Source organism: Pezoporus wallicus, unplaced genomic scaffold, assembly GCF_028554395.1.
Source record: "Pezoporus wallicus isolate ANWC-B61680 ecotype Strahan unplaced genomic scaffold, APGP_CSIRO_Pwel_v1 scaffold_7736, whole genome shotgun sequence".
Taxonomy (NCBI): domain Eukaryota; kingdom Metazoa; phylum Chordata; class Aves; order Psittaciformes; family Psittacidae; genus Pezoporus; species Pezoporus wallicus.
In genome coordinates this window covers 1,696,926-1,718,504 of record NW_026636574.1, presented here as the reverse complement: position 1 = coordinate 1,718,504, position 21,579 = coordinate 1,696,926, and the positions used below count along the sequence as shown (strand labels likewise).

Here is a 21,579-nt window from a genome sequence, read left to right as displayed (position 1 = left end):
AAAGCAGCTTTTTCAAGCTTACCCCAAAATAATGCTGGAATCTGACCCCAGATTTGGGGTCCAAGCATGCTCAGAATTTACAGTGAACCTGAAAAAAGGAGGAAAAATACCATATACCTGTGTTTAAAATCCATTCTGGTCATACCCTGGCAAACGGAGTCTCATTCAGAAGTTGGACTTGCACGTTAGTTGAGGATACTGTAGACCTGCCCATGGAGAAGGACTGAATCCTGTTTTTTTTTTTCTGCCAGTCCTACTCAATATGGATGTTCAAGGCTATCCAACCAGAATTGCATTTAGATTACATTACATTATACAGTAAGTGGCAAATCATCACTGCTGCCTTTGACATTCAGTGTAATAACATTAACCATGATGAATTTCCTTTTACTATTCATGTGGCCTCCATACATTATTTCAGCTGGATTCCATTGTAACATAGCATTAATTAATGTCTGCTGCTTATCGAGTGTTACCCATTTCTACCTCCCATCCCACTCTTTAGTTCTTGAAGAATTGCACATAGAAATGCTGCACACTGTCACTGATGTCTGGCAAGCTTCAGAGGATGTAAGGAGTCAAGTTCCATTTCTGATGCCAGTTGCCCCCCTCCAGAACGGACTTATACAAATAGCTGCTTTTGAGGTTAGCATTGAACTGATGTTGTCTACAGAGGCTAAGGCTATTTTGAAGAGCAGTCACAAGCAGGAGAGTGGCTCTGTAGATGATTCAGTGAGTTTCCTTATTGATTCCCTTTCTATAACCTTGCAAGTGCATCTTTTGTGTTCCCCCCTTGGAGCTGCTGGATTACAGTGTATGGCTGAAATGAAACCCAAAGGCCAGCTCCAGCAGTCTCCCAGGCTTAGTTTTCAGGAGAGTGTACCCACACAGAAATGCTGTAGGGGACCAGAAGGGCTTATGTGAGGCTCTGCAATGAGCAGGCACATCTCCCTGCCTGGTGAACTCGGAGGTGATTACCAAAGCACAAGCGATACCTTTTTTTCCCCCGCAGTTTAAAGTAATGAAAATCAAAGTGCAGTTGATTGAAGTTCTACTTTCCCCCTGTAATGTCTGCCCAAAGCCCTGTCCTCTTTGTAGTATGTTGAATTTGGCTTCCTTTACTGTATTAATTAGTTCGTGGTCCTTTGACCCGTCCTACCACAAGATGTCATCCTTCCGACAGGTAGGGACACGGTTCTTGTCACCACGGCTGTCTTCTGCTCTGGGAATCCCAAGTCTGGACTTGGTATTTCTGTCATGTTGTCCTGCTTTGGAGGACCTCTACAGTCACTCTGGAGTGACTTATGGTGGCAGCTTTTCTCCAGAAAACAAAGCCATTTCATCCCAATGACTGATTTCCTGCAAGGCTTGAGAACTCATGACACCAAAGGAGAGGGTTTTCTGTCCAGAGAAACAAACATCAGATTCCATACAGCAACCAGAGAGCAAGAGTTAAACCATGCAAATGACTCTAATAAGCATAATTTAAACCCATGGTTTTCTCTTTATGGCAGTTTCATATTCAGTGTTTTATGTTCTAATTTTCCACCTTTTAGTCTTGCTTCTTTCTTTTTTGCTGCAAAGCTGTATCTCAAATGGGAGGGCAATTACTAGGCAAGCATGTAGTTCTTTAATTGAAACACTTATAGGTGTACACTTAAAAACTATAAAGACTTTTATGGAATAGCAATGCCTTAATAGGCTCTTGTGTATGTACATTGTAATCTAATTCTTTACTCTTTCAGCATTGCTAGGGGAAGCTCTTAATTTACGGTTACAATGAGCAATAAAGCAATAATAGTAATCTAAAGGTGCAATATCCCTTGTTTAGGGGGCATTTATGGTTATGTATTAAAACTATAAATATATCAAGATGCTGCAGAACTGATCTATATAAAATGAAAGATAAGATCTCTCCCCTTTAAAATGTGCTTATTTTTTATCCAGCAGAAAAGCAGCCAAATGGTTCTGGTTAATATCAAATCCCAGTGCTCAGAATGAATGGCAGCAGAGGCTACTTAACAGGGCCTGATGAGGATTTAACTGACCTCCTCCCATCTCTCCCAGTTTAATTTTACCATGTGTGCAAGGCTGGAAAGCAAGAGGAATCTTGTGAATTAGGCTCATTACTAAAGTGTTGATAGGTACCTAAATGTCCTTCCATAGCTGGAATACCTCTAGCACATTCGTGGCCATTAACTGCTTGTTTTCTGTAACGATTCCTTTATTTTCCCTGTATCATGTCCAAAGTCGAAATCTGGTCTTCATTTGTTCTTACTTCTTTGGGATTAAAAGCCCTGTTGCTGCTGTGATTAAGTCAAGCCCATGCTCTATCCTGTGGATCTCAGCAGACTGCAGCCAAGTGGCTCTTGCGCAGGAGGAAACAAGTTGTGGGATTCAGTTCAGTTGTTGCTGGAGAGCCTAGGGAAGCCCTGCAGTGAGTAAGTGGGAATCCCTGTAGTCAGTATTAACTTGAATGATCGTTATAGAAGAGACGTTTTTCAGGCAAGTCTCATGCAGTTTATTTCCCTCATCCCATTGAAATCCATGAGAACTGAGCATCATACTCCCCTGCTGTTCTTTGTGTCTCCCTGACACAGGGTCTGGGTATTGAACAGTTCATGAGCGTCATCAGCTGCAGAGATTTTTTTTCCTGTGGGGATTTACCTGTACAGGTATTAAACCCGTGACTTGGTTTTATGCTTTCCTGTGGTAGTGCTGAGAGGAGATGGGACGGCTCATGCACGTGCAGCCTCATGCAGATGGCCTGCAACAGGGCATCCCAGCACGGCGGTGTCTCTGGAGCTGGCTTGTTTCACCTGGAAGCCAGGAACATTTCCTAGGACACTGCTTGACAGACTCAGTAAAAACCACTTCTTTTTAAACAAGTCAGAATATGAAAGGGTGACAGGAAGGGATAATTACCTTGTCTGAGCCAGGTCTCTGGGTAGACACAGTGACATTTCAGAAATCCAAATGGCTTTGTTGTGTTATGATTGGGAAAAGAATGGAGGGCAGAGCCCCTGACATTACAGACGGCAAACAATTTCTCGGTGAAGGCAGCAGAGTCCCTCTCTCTGACAGATGCAGAACCCTCCCCGCTGCTTTGCTATGTGAGTCTCCATTGGGAGCAGATGTGTCTGGTGGCTGTGCTGCTGCCTTCGCCCTCAAATACCTTGCAGTGGTTTAGGTTGGAAGGGACTTTAAGCTCATCCAATTCCAACCCTCTGTCAGAGGCAGGGACACCTTCCACTAGAGCAGCTTGCTCCAAGCCCCTGTGTCCAACCTGGCCTTGAGCACTGCCAGGGATGGGGCAGCCACAGCTTCTCTGGGCACCCTGTGCCAGCACCTCAGCACCCTCACAGGGAAGAATTTTTTCCTAATGTTTAGGAGGTGGTTCTGCTCTGAACATGCAGCTTGGTCACCTTGACAGGCAGGTCTGAGCATGGTGGGTGGCTTGGTTTGAATGAGCATTTAGGAGTGCTGATGCTTATCTAAACCACAAAGCCCTGCTCTGCAGAGCTGGATGAAGGAGCAGCAGGGATGGATATTACGTGAAAATAGCATTAGACAACAAACTGTTCTGGCTTCAGAGAGAAAGGGGAGAGGGAAGAGGAGAACAGAACAAATGCCACCAGCAGATGGACGTTATATGTCATTTCTTATGTGGCTAACATGAGTTTAACCTTTTTCAGCCCATTGAAAAGAGTCTGGTAACATTTCTCAAAGTGAATTATTTAGTTTCTCATCTGGAAGCTGAGTCTCAGCTTCTTCGGCAATTGATCTAATCTGTATTTTTAGATGTATGTAGGGTTTTCTTTTCCCAAAAGGGCACGGAGGGAGGGTGTGTGTGCTTGTCCTTTCTTTCTGCCGGCTTTAGGTTGTTGACACTTGAGTCTGTCATTCAAACCTACACGACCTGGGAGGGGTAGTAAAGTTACTTTGGTGAATGCTTACGTTTTGCAATACTCTGCTTTGGGGGTTGCATAGATATTCAGAGATTTACCGATGTTAACTGAGCATCTAATCAGGTACATGCTTGTCCACAAGCCCCTTTTGCAAGTGTGAATTGGGGTATTGCATGTGGAACAGTGATAATAGTGAGTGAGCTCACAGGCAGAGCCCAACAGCATGTGCGAGAAATACCTAAAGTTACCTCCTAGAGACCGGTAGCTACTTAATCTCAGTGTTTTTGCTTCCACTGAGGTTAATAATACATGCTTATTTCAAGTAAAGGATGTGTAAGTACAGATTGATTCAATATTCAGACTGAGCTTTGAGACCCTCTAGAACTAAACTGTTTAAGAGCAAACCTGTGCTGTCATCACTTCTTTCCATTCCCCTGTTACTTGGGGAGGCTGTGAGTTTGCCGCCTTCTCTCTGGTGAGGCTCTAAATTGTCCCAGGGATCAAGTGCTCAAGCTGAATTTATAAGCTGCAGTGCAAAGAGATCCAAAGGAAATAATCCACTTTAACAAATACACAGAAAATATGCATCACTTTCTGTAACATCCCATCGTGATAGTCGTTTTCCCATTTCACATGCTTTAATGAATATATCCATGACCGTTTCAATTCCTTCTTGGAAAGGCTGGTGACAGAAAGGGCCTTATGCTTCTTTCCAGACCCATCATTTTATCAGGAACCAGCTGCTTGGCACAAGCCTTGCCAACTCAGCAACTCTGTCTACTCTTCCCTTGAGGAAACCATTCACCTTATCACCAAAGAGAGACAGGGGAAAAAAAATTCCATCTGTTCCAGCTCAGAGCTGGAAGCTTCATAATTGCAGAAGTACACAGCCTGCATATCAAATATTTTTGGTTTAGGAAGCACTTAGGGAGCATTTATTCTCCTTTTATTGTTGTTCTCTCGCTTGCAAGTGACTGTATGTCATCTCCTCTGGGATACAGTGCAAGGATTTCTGAGCAAATTTGTGGTTTAATGATGCCGAGGGGTGTTTAGAGCCCCAAATGCATCCTGGAAAAGTGGAGTGCTGTCCTATTGTGTGAAGTGTGGCAAAGGAGCGCCGGGGACTGCAGTGCACTGGTGCCCAGCACCACAGAAGTGATCTCTGTACCTCAACATTCATTTCTCTGGGACAGCTGAGGGGTGCAGAGTTAGCTCTGAGCTCATGTGTGTTTTCAGACTAAGATGTGCTGAATAATGCATGTGGAAAGAAGACTTGTCTTGGAAGCAAGTTTGTTTGTTAAACGTTGCATTACAGAAAGACCCTAAAAGAGAATATTATCAAATTACTCCTGTATTAAGCATCACTCCTTATCTCTTGATAGCAGCACCTTTCCCAGGTTGTTCTGCATCTGTATCCTTTCCCAAATTTCAGATGGTCGCCCCTGAGAGCTCTGTTTGCTGCTGCCCCCTTGGTGCCTGCTCTGCAGGGTGGGTGCTGGCTCTGGGGGGTTAGCACTGGCCCCATCACTGCCTGCTGACCTGGGAGGGCAAAACACTCCCCTATGGGCAACTCTGCCATGAGGCCTTCTTTTTCTTAGCACTATCAAAACTCAGTTTTGAAAGCCCCAGGTGGGAATTGCACGGGGGCTTAGCTTTGTGCAGCCTTTCTTACGGTTTTGTTTGCTGGTTCAAAGCATAGATGCAATTTCTAAGGGTAACTGCTTAGGTTCAGTTTCATCTGTCTAGTTTCAAAACAAGATGCTCTCAGGTGATTAGGCCAAGACACTCATTAGTCTGAGCCATGGCAGGAGACCAATGTATTCGTGAAGTGCCTTGAGGGTCTTCACCCTGTCTCTGAAACTTGGAGGATGCCTCGTCCCCAGGGACGGGCGCTTGCTTTGTCAGGAGGTGTGAGGCATATCCCATGGTTTGAGAAACGTGCCTCGCGGTGACAGGCTTCTGGAGATCAATCTGATTAGCTTATCAAAGGGAAGATTAGAAAGCAACCTGATGGTGCTGTTTAAATATGTTCACAGGGAGAAAGTACCAGGTACAAAGTATTCCTTAGGCTGGCGGAGAAGGGTATGACAGGAGCTGATGTCTGGCAGATTTGAAGAAATTATTCAAATGGTTAATCAAGAAGCGGCAGCAGCCTTGTGCATGTCTTGGGGTGTCACAGTGAGGATAATTCCTCTTAAATATGGTTTGCACAGAATAAATCTTGCAGGAGTCATTGCAAAAAGGCTTTGGGCCAAGTGCCTTTTGCCCCTCGGCTGCTGGCGTTGAGCTCTGCTGTATTCAGCCCTCAAATTGAATAGCGAGTGGCTCTGCGTTGTTTCTATTGCTGCCAAAAGGGAAAAAAAGTCCTAGAATAAACAGTGGGATGTTTGCAACCTTCTTACATTAGGCAGATTGAATAAACTGGCTCACAGTTGATTGTTTTTCTTCAGATCAGTCAGTGCCATTGCGTTTTTATTTATTTGATTTGGTGTGTGTAGTTCTGGGGCTTTGTTTTGTCTGGGATTTTTTTTGCAGTCATGACTTGTGCTGAGAGAGGAATGCAAACAGCTCTACCTTTCCTAAACATCCCTGCAGAGTTTACAGAACGCTGGGTCTTGGGATAACAAAAATAACAGGATGAATAAGCGGTGTGACTCAGGGAATACAAAGTCATTCATTATAAATAATGCTGAGCCTAATTCTCTTGTCTCTGAATGCCAAGTTAAATCACGGCACCAGAAGCAGGAGAGGTGCCTAGATGCAGTGCAGCTCCTGCTGGGACTGGGTACCTCCAGAGTCTGGGGGCTGCAATGAGGATCTGGGGACTTGGGGATTTGAGGATATGCACAGTAACCAGCCCTGTACAGTTCAGCACTTTCTAAGACTCCATCTTGTGCCCACTGGTGGCAAAAGCAAGTTTTCTGTTAACTTCAGCACTGCAGGATCTTTGGTTCCCCATCCAGGGATCCAGACTCAGGTGGTTTTGTCCTCTGTCAAACCTTGGATTTGCAAAAGAATGCAAAAAGAGCAAAGGAAAATGCCTTGCAGTTTGCATGCAGGCTGCCTCTCTGAGTAAGTGTGCTGCAGCTGGGGCGTCGCTCGGACTCACATCTTTTCGTTCCTTTCCTCCCTCCCTTTCCACATTATTTGCTTTCAGCATACACAAGAGGAGAACAGGGCAGGCAGCTCACAGCCATTGTAGAATATCCATGGTGAGCCTGGTGCCATCTCCGTGGCTTGTGTTCCCAAGGAACAGCTTCCTCCCAGTTTTCTGAGAAGACAGCATGTGTTGGAGTTGTGTGGCATAGCTCAGGGGGAGGAATCAATAAAGAGAAGAAGCTTCTTTTGGTCATGCCTTACACTTGCAAACATGTTGTGGTTATTCCCTTTATGCAGGGGCCAAGACTCCTCACTAGTTATGTATGCTGTGCGCAGGTCAGTTGCCAAAAAAATAGATTTTGGGATATTCTTTACCAGAATATTACTTTAACTTCCTATCACCGTTATTTGGCACATTGTGGTGTTTCAGTGAACATATGGCACTGCATTAGCTAATGCAAACCCCTGTTTTCTTGAACTGGGTAAGTTATTTTCCACTAGCTCCTGTAGATCCTACTTACATTGTAGAATACTGCTAAATATTTAAATGTATTGAGGCGAATGGTGGAGCCTGCTCCTCCTTTTCATTCTTATGCAAGTGAGTTATGGCTATCTGTGAATACAAAATGCTGCCACAACCCTGGCAAAAAGGGAGACTGTTTCTGAACCTGCTGCCACAGTCTGGCCTTAAATTCAGTCCAGCTGAACCCTGTAATGTGTAATGAGCTGGTTTCCAACCCATGGCAAGTAGAGAATCTGTTCGTCTCCAAAATGTCTTTAAACATCACACTCTAATACCAACATCTTCAAAGAATTTGACTTTCTTCTTTTTCCTGCCATAACACATTGTCTTAAAACTGATCTCTTAATTGTATTGATTTTTCTTTGTTGGTTTTTTTTTTTTAGTTTTCTGCGTCAAAGCACTTCTTTAATCAAAAGTAAATTATGTAAAGGCCATTAGGGTCAGCCCAGCAAGCAAAATGAAAACTGCAATACATCATTTATTTGTAAATGTCAGTGAAACCTGCAGATCGATATCATAGAACCATGGAATGGTTTGGATTGGAAGGGACCTTAAAGCTCCTTCAGCTCCAACCCCTGCCACTGGCAGGGACACCTTCCACTGGAGCAGCTTGCTCCAAGCCCGGTCCAACCTGGCCTTGAGCACTGCCAGGGATGGGGCATCCCTGGAAGGCAAATACTTTCTAAATGTGGAGGATATTTTGTATTTGATATAAATCCTGGGGCAGCAGCTGGGCACTGCCCTGGGGATCGATATCTGTGCTCCACCCAGCCTTGGAGCTAAGCATGCCACATCCAGCCCTTGGGAAAAGCCAAGTGCTCCGCTACGTATTGCACCAAGAAAAGAATGCTTTTCACGTATGTGCAAGTAGATGCCAAACCTTGAGTTTCCCACAGTCCGGACCCTGGATACCAACAGTGGGTCCTGCCAAGACATGGGCTGGGAAGGGGCAAGTCATCTTTAGGCTCTTTAAACTTCATCTAGTGGCAGAAAAACTTGGTGGTTTATGATGGCGGGAAACCTGGTAGATCTGGAGCTGATCTCCCAGAGGCAAGCCCACTGCTCTGATGTCAACTGGAAACTTGACCTGAATTGCTCCTGAGTGCATCCAGACAGCAAGTAGGAAGCAGTCAGCCTTGGAAGGGTTAAACCTGACGTGCTGCTGTTCTGCCAGATAAAGAAGGAGGTGGTGTAATAAAGCACTCAGGTTTTACTTGCCTTTGGGGGAATACTTGCTAGATGCTGGAGCAGAATCTTTCTGTCGGTGTCAGAAGTATCTGTCCATCTTTTTATAGACTTCTATTGGCCTGTACAGGTCATCTGGATGCTGCAAAAGGAAATGAAGGAGGATGTAAGAGCAGATAGGATCTGAGCTGCTGTCACTCTTAAATATTCCAAAAAAATGTTATGAGGGATGAGATGAAAATTGAGATTTTGCTGATGCTCTGTGGAAAATGTTTATAAAGAATAACAATGCTCTCCCCTGCTGAGGTGGTGGGCAGAGCTCTCCTGCCTGCACAGAAAGCCCATCTACACCAAGCTGCTGCATCCAGGGAGCAGGAAAATGGACTGGATTCATTGTGAATGCAATCTCATGAGTGCATCCCTGCTGCAGCTTGGCCACAGCCTTGGGCTGAGCCCCAACTGTTGGGATGGGCAGTGGAGCAAAGGAACCTGTATGTGTTTGGTTTTTGCACTGGACTGGGGCAGATAACCTACCCCAGATCCTACCTGAGACCTTGTGAGCTCTTGGCTGAGCCTCACTGTTAACACAAGACCAATTGAGATGCTATAGCCAGCGCATGTTTCCTTCTCTGTGCCCAGAGGAAGGGAAGAGATTTCAGGCATCCCTGGCTGTGTTCTCATAGTGCACCAAGGAAGAAGGGTACCAAGGAGGGTGTTACGGCCTCTAAAACGTTGACCTCAAAGCACAGTGTCAGCAGGAAGAGACGGGCAGGGATGTTGCCGTGGTAAGACCACAGGTTAATGCTGACTGCTTCAGTCATTCGCAGGAGCTGCCGGTTATCCCGGTGCATGACATAGGATGAAAGGAGGAATGGTCTCGGTGGGGTGTGTAATAACGAGAGGCAGTGGTGTGGTTTGGCAGCACAAAGCGGGGACAGAGCGCTGCTGCTGGGTCTCGGGGGAGAGGTTATGGATGGGGGATGTGCTGGTTCCACGTCCACCCCTTCAGTAACTGTTGGTGCTGGTTAATGAAGGCAGACGCACAACGGCTGCTCTAATTACAATATGAAAATGGTGCGGAGCAGGAGGAGCCGGGGGAGGTGCTGCTGCGGTGCCAGGCTGGCTCCTTCCTGCAGGGAGAGGCCTCCATAGAGACAGCAGGGACGGGGAAACGCGGGGGTGAAGTGCTGATGTCAGTGTCCAGGCTCTGATTTTTACAAGGGGCCTTTCCTTTGCTTGTGCCCAGGCCTCAGCCTGGAGGCGTCCCAAGCATCTTGTGAGGTTGTTGGCATGGAAAAGCCCAGTGTCAGGGTGGCACTGACCAAAAAGCATGCGAGGTCAGTCAGAAACAGCTTCCCACTGCAGGACCTTCCCTTCCAAGCAAGAAATACTTCCATGAAGCAGCTCTTGGGATTAGGGAGTGCTGCCTCAAATATTCACCATCGAATACTTCTAGAAGTGGAGCCACTCAAGCCATGGGGGGTTCGAAGTGTTGACCAAATTACAGCTTTGCGTTCCATGTAGGAAATCACAGCAGGTTTATTCTTTTACTCACCTTTGCAATCAACAGATTGAAATGAGTGTGACAGCCAGGAACTGCAGCAGAAACCTTTGCAGTCCTGCTGTAAGAAGGTCTTGTTCCCAAAGCAAATTCTATTGCCTGGCTTTCTGAAATAGCAAAAGGAAAAGAGGGTTAAAAGCTATGAAACCGTGATGCCACTGAGGATAAAGCATCAAGAGCTTCTATGAAGTTATCATTAAAAAATAAAATAAAGATTTGAGAACAGCTTGGCCTGGAACAATATTTCAGGCATGGCTAGCTGTTAAAAATAAGCTAATTCAGAAGAGGCGCATTTAAATAAATATAATGCAAAGACATAATGGCACAGATAATAGTTTTGAATGGGGAATTCTAATGACTTTGAGGGCATTTTACAGGGCAATTAATACACATAAAAATGCTGCTCTATTCAACTGATGGAAAGAAAGGAAAATAAAGCAGGCAGGAAGAAAAAAGGGAGATGGTTGTGACTGGTAAAAATAGGGTTTGATTTTCTTTTCAATAGGATCACTGCTTACAAACATAATAAAAGGAAAAATAAGCATGTCAGGTTCTATAATGTGGCTTGTAAAATCCCGAGTGATTAGTTTCTAAAGAGGGGCAATTAGGCTCCTTTTGCATACGCACGTGACTCCTGTGCAGTGGGGCTTCCTCCGCTCCCTTCTTCTCTCCCTCTTTAGCACCAGTCTAAAAATACATCTCCCCCATTGAACCTCCAGCAGCATCCTGCTGCATTCAGACAGGGACATCCTGTGCTCCCTGAAGGCCAGATGGGGGCTTCTCGTTATTGGAGGGGAGCAGGGACTGCCTCAGGCCGGGTCAGGATCAGACCCTGGGTTTTGAAGAAGGGTGTTTCACAGGGGCTGGGTGTTCGCTGGCAGATGGGAGCCGAGAGCTGCCAGGGAGAGGCTTTTCCTAAAAATGCCAACTCCTTGTGAAGAAAGCAGCTTGGTGAAGTGCTCATGGGGAACTCCCATCCCTTTTCCATCTGTAACGTGAACTTTCACGTCACCAGTGAGCACTTGGGCCCTCCTGTCCCGGGAGGGAGGGAGGAGGAGGATAGCAGTGAGTGCTGCTCCCAAATTTGTGCTTTCCCACATCTTCCAGCCCTGGCTTTTCTTCTGCTGCCCTGTGCATGGAAGGAGGGAAGGGTGTCCCGGAGCATGGCAGCCCTGTGCTGCTGAGCCGGCTCTTCCCCTCCTGGTTGCCCATTAAGAGCTGCTAACCTTGCAGGAGGGGTGGCTGGGGGACAGCACAGCTTGCTCATGTCTGTCCTGGGGTGGACCAGAGGCTCACAGTGGTTCCTATGGGCCCTGCAGGCCATAAAACTCACCCTGGTGCTCCCCTGCCATCTGCACCTTGGTGAGCTGCTCCTGTCCTTGAGAAAGAGCCTGTCCTGAGCTTGAGCTGTGATTTTGGAATGTATAAATAAATATTACATATGCTGCCAGATGGTTCATTAGCCAGTTGTTATGGCAATCAGCATCCCAGCCAATTAACAGCCTTTCTCATGGCTTTAAAAATGTCAATGGTAGGAACATTTAAATGCCCAAAGAAAAAACAGATTTGCTGTTGCATGGCCCTGAAACAAAAAGGATTTTCTGCAAGTTTAGAGAGAAAGGAGAAGAAATAAAGTCAGATTTTAAAATCCTTAGTGCTGAAGGAGTGAAAAGGTGTTGAGGGCTGTATCTTAATGGGAGAGGTTGTTGGGCATCCAGTGTTCTGGGTGACCACTTGGGAACCTTGGGAGGTACAGTCAGGGTGTGCCTGTGCGAGTGGAATAGCAGGAATTGTTTTGGGAGAGTTCTGAGTTCAGCACCCATGGGCACTGGAATTCCTGAGTTTGTTTTCAGGCTTGAAGGGAATGATAGACTGTGGCATCCCTGGAAGCTGCTGGCTACCTGTGCCTGGTGGGATGCTGCAGCAGAGTTGAGCTCAGGTGCAAGTTCAGGCCTCACAGGCTGGTGTTTTCATTTGGCTCCGAGGATCTGAGAGAGGTGGTGATGATACAGGGGAGTTTAAATTGCTCTTGTAGGCACAGCGTGGTGCTTACTGACACTGGAGGATGGTGCAGTCAGAGAGGGATGGAATGGAAGGAGTAACTTACTCTTTGTGTTGTAACTCCTGGCACTTTCCTGGATTACATACAGTTTAAATAGTAAATAACCCTGGTTAGGCCTTAACAGATTCTTTCAAACCATGTTTTCTCTAGGTTGGTTGCACATCCATGTGCTATCAGTGCTCTGCCTCTCCAGCTTGTGTGAGAATGTGCTCTGCCTCTCACACTCTGTGTGAGAATGAAGTGATTCCATGGGAAGGCAAGACCTTTTCCTCCCAGGTTAGTGTTTGGCTGGGGAGAAAGCATTCCTTTCCCAAAGGCATCCTCTGCCTCTACCTTGCAAGCAGGTATCACAGAGTTGTCCAGAGTCCCTGTGAATGAATTGATGAAGGTAAAATTTGTCAAACCTCTTGTTCACAGGGGACCAGACAGGGCTTTTTCTCCCCTATGCCATGTTATGGGCCCTTCTCCCTGCTTTGGAAGACAGCATGGAACGGGAGCCTGGATTTGATGAGTCACAGGCTTAACGGAGTTGATTCTGCCTTTCTAATCTATGCTGTCTTTTGCAGCCGCTCAGAGCAGGAAAAAATAGCTCCCACAGACAATCAGAAGAGATTATTTTAATGAGAGCTCAAAAATGAGAAACAAATGGCTCAAATTGAGCCTTTAAACGTTTCTACATGTGTCTACAAGGAGCTGTGTGATGCTTGAATCAGCAGGTCTGCAGCAAGAGACGGCTCCTGTCAGGAGTTTAGGTTTCAGCCCTCTATTTTGTTTCCCAGTAGCTAAACTGAACATCCCAAGTGGAAGCTGCATGCTATCAGCAGCTCCATTTGCTGCTTGTAATTGTCTTTTATCTGCTGGAGTCGGCAGTGCCCAGCCTACATCTGTTCCTGATTCACTCAGTGTAAACGTCAGAGAGGGAAACAATCAGTTTTCCCATATGTGCCTGAACAGGCAGTAGGTGGGATGAAGCTGATGACCTTTCACAGCTCTTTCCTTTCTCTCTAGATTGTGTCCACCTTCTTGATGGCCACTCTTTGCTTATTAATTAGTTTTGAAGGTTTTTCTCCCTATGAAGTAAATATGAAGTACATGTTCAGTTGCTCTAATTAGATGAATATTTGACATGCTGAGAGACCTGGGCTTGTTCAGCCTGGAGAAGACTCCAAGGAGAACTTAGAGCAGCTCCAGTGCCTAAACAGGCTCCAGGAAACCTGGAGAGGGGCTTGGGACAAGGGCCTGTAGGGACAGGCCAAGGGTAATGGCTTTAACCTGCCCGAGGGGAGACTGAGATGAGCTCTTAGGCAGAAGCTCTTCCCTGGGAGGGTGCTGAGGCGCTGGCACAGGGTGCCCAGAGAAACTGTGGCTGCCCCATCCCTGGCAGTGTTCAAGGCCAGGTTGGACACAGGGGCTTGGAGCAAGCTGCTCTAGTGGAAGGGGTCCCTGCCCATGGCAGGGGGTGGAGCTGGAGGAGCTTTAAGGTCCCTTCAACACAAACCAGGCTGGGATTCTGTGATTAAGTCTGAACTGCAGCAGACTCGCAAACAGAGATGGTTTCTCTGCTTCAGTAGGGAAAAGAGCCCTTAACAGAGTCAGCACCCTCTGATTCTGTCCTACTGGTATACATCCCAAAGATGAACTCATCAGCTGAGGCAGAAGCTTCAGGAGTCATACTGGCACAACATTGTGTCTTTGTGTTATCCAGAGAACTCCCTATGTCTGAATAAGCATGTTTTCCCTTCCTTTTATTTTTTGCATCTCTTTCAGTCTGATGGCAGTTCCAAAAGCTTTAGAGCTGCTTCTAGATTGGCATGAAAATATCATGAATAATTGTTTAAACATCAGAAAGGTATTAGCTCAATTTTGCACTTCAATGCTACCACGAGCGTCTAGGCCCATTGGGCATGAATTTAATTTTCTTACAGGCTGCAGAGGAAAAAGAAAATCAGCTTGTCTATGTTAGCATTAGCTGCATCTCCCTGTGACAAGCCAAAGCATCACCTTCCAGGGCTCCAGGCTCCAAATAGCACCAAGACTCGGGGTCCTGAGCACATGTACGCCCTGAAGTCTCTGCCCAGGGCTGTCTCCCACCCTTGCTCACCATGTTGGACATCAGCCCCCTGGTCCTGCCTGCAGCAGGATTCCCAGGAAAAACTTCCATAAGAGAAACATGTGCATGCAGGCAGCAGGTTGGGGTGGGTGCTGACAGCAGTAATTCAGTGGGGTTACAAGAGCAAAGGAATTTAGCCCATGCTAAATATCATCACACTGCCTATAGTAGAGGGAAAATCTTGCCTCACTTCTTCAATACTAAAACATTAGGTCTCAATGCATGAAATCAGACTGTCAGTTTTTAATAGTCCTTTAATGATGCATTTTGATGATAGCTGTAATATAGACAAGAAATTATTTTAATGTGGCTTGTTTGGTAACTCATTGGTGGCTCAGAGACCTGGAAGTCTCACCACGTGCATGAGTGATGTGGGACTCGGAAGGTGTCAGAACATCAGCTACTGGCTTTTTCCAAGGATAAGGGAATGTCAATAGTCCTTGTCACACAGGTGGGAAAAATTGCCTTTTAATGGTCAATAGGAATAACCAGTCTTTAAACTTTCATGAATACGATACATAAAATTTATAGCCTATGAATTATGCACATCCCTTCAATGGCTGGGAGGTGGGAAATGTTCCTGGTCCTGCCGTCCCATTCACCTCCACTCGTGGTCCCTGTTTCTTTCTGATGCTTGTTCCAGCTCCTGTTGGTGATGCGATACATCCACTGCTCACCTTCCAGTGCCCTCGTAGTTGACCAGGCTGTTTCAGGGACTTAGACCAGTCTTAGATTCAGTTCAGGACAGATCCTTGTTGGAGAGGGTCCCACCAGTGCTGGAGGCTCCTCAGACACCCCTTGTGTTTGATCTACCTTCATGAAGATGTCTTTGATGTGTACCACTGGGGGCCTGTTGAAAGCATGAGCCATTTAGGCTACTGGTGACTGTGGTAACAGCAGTGTTTCTGTCAGTAAAGCCTGATGCAAGCAGTAACAGTAATAAATACCTGCAACATTTTGCTTATTTTCTACATTTTACATGCTCTAAAATGCATCCTTCCCTCAAAAGAAATATCTTTCTCTTCATTTCTGCTTTGGGGAGACTGGTAAATGTCAGCTGGGAGGCAGACTGAGGGAGGATGTACTGGTCATGGGAGACTGAAGTACTTTGATAGACTTGGAAAAATCCCTGGAAGATGTGAGAGCTCTGCAGGGCAGGGTGGTCTGGATGCAGGATCTGTGATTCACAGCATGAAATTGGCAGGGGATGCTCCAAGATGGGTTGGAACAGAACAATAGGAAACTCCATCTGTGCTGCTCTGACTGAGTGCACGTCCCCATGACAGGGTTATGTACCAGCACCTCCTTGGCTGCTTAAGGTGAGACAGCCAGGAAAGAGGAGGTTACTATTGCTTGCACTATGGAAGGGATCCTGCAAGAAGCCCTGAAGGTAGGAAGTCCTTAAAGGCCCATAACTTTTAAAAGTAGGACACTTTCAACACAGGTCTATGTTATTCATAAAGCAACCCCCCAAACTATCATTTTATCTCCGAGCCAAATCATAATCCTCTTGCAGCTCCCTGGGGTTCTGCTGAAGGTATTTGATTTTTTCCTCTGTCCCTTTCTTTGAAAACCCATTTCATTATCAGATGGTGTTAGGGGAACTGATGTGTAATGAGGAAGCTGGCACAAGTCCCAGAGCGATCAGAGGGGCTGAGACTCACTGAGGTTAAGCTACTGCTTAAAAAAAAAATGTAAGTAATTAAAATTAATTAAAAATCATTAAACAAACCTTCAAGTGTGCTGCTTCATGTGCTGCTGCCTTGCCCGCAGCCTGGGATGAGCAGCTCCTGGCTTTGCTGGGTGAAGGTGGCTTTATCTGGGGGGTTTACTCCACAGGGATAGTTTGTCCAGACAGTAGAGTGATGTGATGGTGGAGCTTTGGTTCTGTTCATGTGGTTCTGTTACAGGGGATGAAGCTTTTATGCCTGATGCTGACCGTGCACAGTGGTTTAGGCTTTGTGAACTTGAGTTTGTAGCTGTAAAAGGCAGTTTGTCATTTTCTCTCCCCTTTATGTGCAAATATCAAGTGCAGAGCATTTGCTCTCACCAGTAACTGATGTTACTAGTGCTGCTACTTTCATGACTAAGGTTAATGCTAACCTATGGGATTGTTCACTTAGAGGAGGGATCTTGTAACTGCCTGAAAAATTCTCTCATCCCATTTTACAGAAAGGACGAGTAAATTCCCTTTAAGGTCTCTTCCACCCCAACCATTCTAGGAATCTCTGATTCCAGATTCACTGTGACAAGGGCTTCACAGCAACATGGTGAATGACCAGAAGGTGTTTCTTGCAAGAACCTCCAGCAAATTATCTCCTCTGGAGGCCCGCAGAAGCTGCAAAACCATTTGCATTTCAGAGGTCCTTGCTGAGAATAATGAATGCAATCCCCAGAAACGTTGTCACTTCTCTGCTGGCACGTGGGGGTGTGGAGAGCTGCTACTGTCACAGTATTTGACAATTCGTGCACCAGGAGTGACCCAAAGTTGAAGCTGTCACGCGTCGTTATCATGCTTCAAGCTTGTTCCTTCACAGGCTGTGTTATCCCTGTCCTGCCCATCTCACAGAGCCAAGGGAGATGATTCAGCCCACTTTTGGCAGAGGAGAGGCCTTTCCCCGTTTCCATGGTGATCAAATTACCTTTTTCATTCCAGGTCAGAAGGTTAAAATCATTGATGAGGCCTCTCCAAGCAGTGGTTTGCATTGCATTGCGTGGCATGGCCTGCTCCCAGCAGGATGACTGCCATTGAGGTACCCGGGAGAGCTATTCATAGCAAAGCTGAATGGGTGCAAACAGACCAGCATCATCCTCCCAGAGTTACCTGTAAGAACTGCTGAGCCCTCTTGGTGAGGGGTGTAGCAATACAGGCCTTCCCCCCTCTGTTGTCTATGTGAGCACAAGGTGAGGTGTGCAAGGAGAGCAGGAAATCCATGCACAGCACTTCTCATCTGATCTGCTGGTACCAGCTGCATTCAGAGCTGGTGCTCCAGAGGAGTGTCCAGTATTACATCAGCTACACTTATGTTATTTGCCAGGTCTGTCTCCTTCCCCTTTGAGTCTTAGGAACATGGATAAATGCTGTGAAAAAGCCTGTTGTAAATAATGGGAGTTTCTGCCTAGTCTAATCACTAAAATATTGTTTCTAGAAACACTCAGGGTTCACAAAGCTCCAGTGAAAGGTTTTTGGTGTTTGTATAAACCCTGCTTTTCAGGTGGCTGTAGCTTGGCTGCTCGGGGCACCCATCTGCTGTAGCCTGGGTTACAGACAGTTGGGATAGAAATCAGGTTGGAGTGTTTCAGTTTTGCAGTTCTGGTTTTGCTGTTTCTTTAAAACACAAGTGGGTGTATATGGCTTTTTGGAGTTTTGTTTTTTCTTGCTAGTCTGTAGCTTAAGAAAGGAGGTGCAGAGGGTCAATGGATGCGTTTTTTGCAGTTCATCTATATCAGTGTCTTCAACGTGAGCAAAATGAAACACGGAAACAAATAACGTTTTGAGAGATTCCCACTATCTGCATTTAAAAGCGAAGCACCACACAGAAAGCACAATAACTCCATTTCACAACTCGCTCGCTATACAAAGCCAAACTGGGCAATGCTATGATAAATGATTTCCTCTTGCTGCCTGCGTTTCTGACTCCTTATTTTTCTGGATTTCATATCTCAGCCTTTTCATATCACAGCAGACGGAGATTCTGTGTATGTAGTGAGTCAGAGCAAATCCCATATTCAGTTCTCAAAATATTAGTTCAGTCCTTAAGCAGTATTTGATTTATGGGATACTAAGAGAATATAAATAATTTGGTCTTGTTTTCACAGGATTAGTTGCTGGTTGCAAAGCAGAAATAAGGGACAAAAGGTCTGTGCTTGCTGTTGGGCATCAAAATCCTTTAATGATTTATTAATTTCAACATTTTTGTTCCTCATACAGGCTGTTGTTCTATGTGTCTTTATTTCCTTATGCAGTCAAAGGTCAGTGTTTGAAAAACGGTGAGAAGGATGTTTAAAAGGGCCCGAGAAACCATCAGTGAGCTTTGGTCTTGTAAGTTGCTGGAAGTGTTTGTGAGATCTCCAGCCTATAAATGAGCTCTTCCTCTGCTTGTGTACCTGCTGTGAGGTGAAGGAGGTGACTTGAGAAGTTCCAAGTTCCTGCAGGCTGTGCTGGCCTTGCCGGACAATGAACCCTCTGTGTCTGCACAAAAAGGATATGGTTTGAAGGCACCACCAGCTTTATCTTCCCTAATACTTACTTTGAACTCAGACAAGAGCTCTAGAGCCCACCTAGGGCTCTTTAGGAGTCATTTACTGGTTCTGCCTATCCCATTGCCTTTTTGTCCCTCCTTCTAAGGGGCTGCTCTGAATGGAGAATACAGTTTCTCTCCATCCATTCATGCTAGACTGTGCACCAGGCTTTTCTCCCAGTAGAGCAGGCTGCAGCATGAGCAGTTTTTCCTTCTAACTCATCTTATTGTCACTGCCCAGAGTGACTTTTTCCAGCTGTTATTCTTGGCTGTTTCCACTGTTTGAATTCGCTGTTCCCTGTGGGGTGTATTGCATTGGGTTTCTGTCTGTCATAGCTCCATCACCTCCATAATGACAGGTGCTCCCCATCAGTTGCCACTGCAGGGATGAGGCTGTGCCATAGTTCAGGGTGCTTGGGGTGCAGCAGGTAAATACCAGGACTTGCCCAGCCTGTGATACCCTCAAGCAGGGAAGGAGAGCAGCTTGAAACAAGCTTCTTTTCCGAGCTGCTCTTGACAGGCTGTGTTGTACCAAGTCCTCAGGTTTACTACCACCGAAACTGCTTCAGTGTTTCCATGATTCTTTGTTACTACAGCTTTAGAGTAAGTAATTACTCGAATCTCAGATTGTTATCCTCAGTTTGGCTCAAGTTTAATAAGGTGCTGAGAGGGAGGCTCCCTCTTGTAGGTATGTGTAGTAAGTCCATCAGCAGGGGACAGAGTGGCCAATAAAGCCATCCTGGAGAGGTTATCAGGGCAGCACACATTTTCACCTTAACTAGACAGAGTGCATCTTGCAGGTCTGTAACCTTTTATATATGCAGGTGCTTTGGGGGCTGAGGTGAGAGGCCGGAGAGGGAGTTCCCCTTCAGCAGTCCCAGCACCGTGAGTCTGTGGCCAGGCATATACATTCGAGCTGCATGGTTTGGGTGTATGTGCCCAGAAAGAGCCCTTTCAGATCTGAACTTCATTGTATATGAGACCTCTGTGGAGTGAAAGCTTCACTCAAAAGGGAAACAACATTATAACCCAATCTCCCTGGTCCTCTTCTGCTAAGCCCTTGAAGCCGTATTAATCTCCAGCTAAGGCACCGCTGGGGTCTTAGTTCAGCTAGGAAAAGCTTCTTTGCTCCTAGTCAGGGATTTATAGCCCTTGGTTCTGGGGAATGGTGAAACACTCGTATTTCTGGGGGTGATGGCCTTGTCTCCTTGCAGCTACCAAGCCCCATGGCAGTGTCAGTGATGTGTTATCGCGTTTCTCCTCCATGGTATGTTACCTACCCATCTTGTTCTGAGCAAGGTGCACATGGCTGTGCGAGAGGATGGGGATTCAGCATCATTACTTTATCCAGAGGTAATTCACTAAAAGTATCTTGGGTCAGGAGATCAGCTGAAAATCCGATTACCTTACAGTGAGCTTTGCATATAGGCGAGTGTAAAACTGGAGCTTGTGGGTAACTGCTTGCCTGGGCTGGGACTTAACCTTTAGACTTGTTGCTGCAAATGATGATGTGGGTCCACTAAAAGGCAGTTGCAGGGGTATTCTGGACCTGAAATCAAGAGATGCCAGGGGTTTTCCTGCAAGGAAATGAGCAGTCACTGTTGTAAAAACTGTCCCTTGCCCTGCAGAGGTGCCAGGCTGGGAGCTGGTGACCCCAGGGCTCTCTCTGCTGTCTCTCAACTGTGCAGTCACTCAATCAAAACTTCCCCAAAAATGAGCAAGTGGAATATGAATGACCATGTTATCTGTGGAGCAGAAACAACAGATAGGAAAATAGAGCATAGAATCCCAGACTGGTTTGGGTTGGAAGGGACCTTAAAACTCACCCAGTTCCAACCCCCTGCCACGGGCAGGGCCACCTTCCATTAGAGCAGGTTGCTCCAAGCCTTGTCCTGGATTAGTAAAGTTACGAGACCACTGTAGATTTCTGTGTCTTTATTTCTCCTCTGGATTTATGATGAAATGTCTCCCAGTGCCTTTCCCAAAGCATCATCTTGAGTTGGCACTGCTGACTCAAGCATTGTGTGTGTTTTTGAAGGACACGTGCATATGTTAACACTCTCAAACAAATACACACAAAAACTCTTGCGCATTGCTGAGTGCAACAGATGTAAGTGAGGAAAAAGAGCTCTTCTACTGACGTGCGAATGACTGTTTAAGCTATTAAAAAGGGCAATATTCAAATGAAAAAGCCTTCCTTTTTAATCATGACAAAACTCTGTCCCTTGAAGTCAGTAGATTTAGAACAATTTTATAGCACTGCTGTCTGGGAAAAAATGTCTTTGCCTATAAGAGCACAGGTTCTTTTAATGTGAGTTGTCATCTAAGTAATTCCATATCATCAAGCAAAAAAGATAATTTCTAAGGGGAAAAAAAATAGAGCAGCTTAAAGTCTCAGCTACAGTCACCCACAAAATTGCTTATGAATGTGCTATTAGTTTGAGCTGAAAGTTAATGGAGAAGCTGGCTGTCCCCAGGGGACTAATAAATAGGATACAAAGTCTTTCTGCTCTAGGGCAGTGTTTCAAAATTGGTCCAAGTCCACAGTGATTCCTGTTTGATGCTTATTTGTTGGTCTAAGTGAGATAATGGACTGCCGAGTTGCAGCCTGCTTCCCAGTGAAGACCAGATCCAGGAGTCTGATTTTTGTTATAGAAATGCCCAGAGACCACAAACTGTGTCTGCATTTATAGTACTTGCACATGGTTCAAATCTTTACCCCAGAGTGTGCACAAGCTAAATACCTCTAAACATGGTGCTGCACAGCAAGCAGCGGAGAGGCTCAGGATGTGCTTCTGCTGCTTACTGGAAGAGCTGTTCCATCTTCATCCCATCTTCATCCCTTTTGGCTGAAGCTTTGCCATGTCAGTGGACTCGTTTCCAAACCCTG

General features: G+C 45.8%; 1 long non-coding RNA gene across 1 annotated transcript; it reads left to right on the top strand.

Annotated features, from left to right (window-relative positions):
• The first annotated feature begins 621 nt into the window (after positions 1–621).
• On the top strand, positions 622–1,804 carry LOC130594683 (uncharacterized). The gene is made up of 2 exons (XR_008971142.1): positions 622–732; positions 1,184–1,804. It is a non-coding gene; the product is annotated as an uncharacterized LOC130594683 (long non-coding RNA).
• The last annotated feature ends 19,775 nt before the right edge of the window (positions 1,805–21,579 follow it).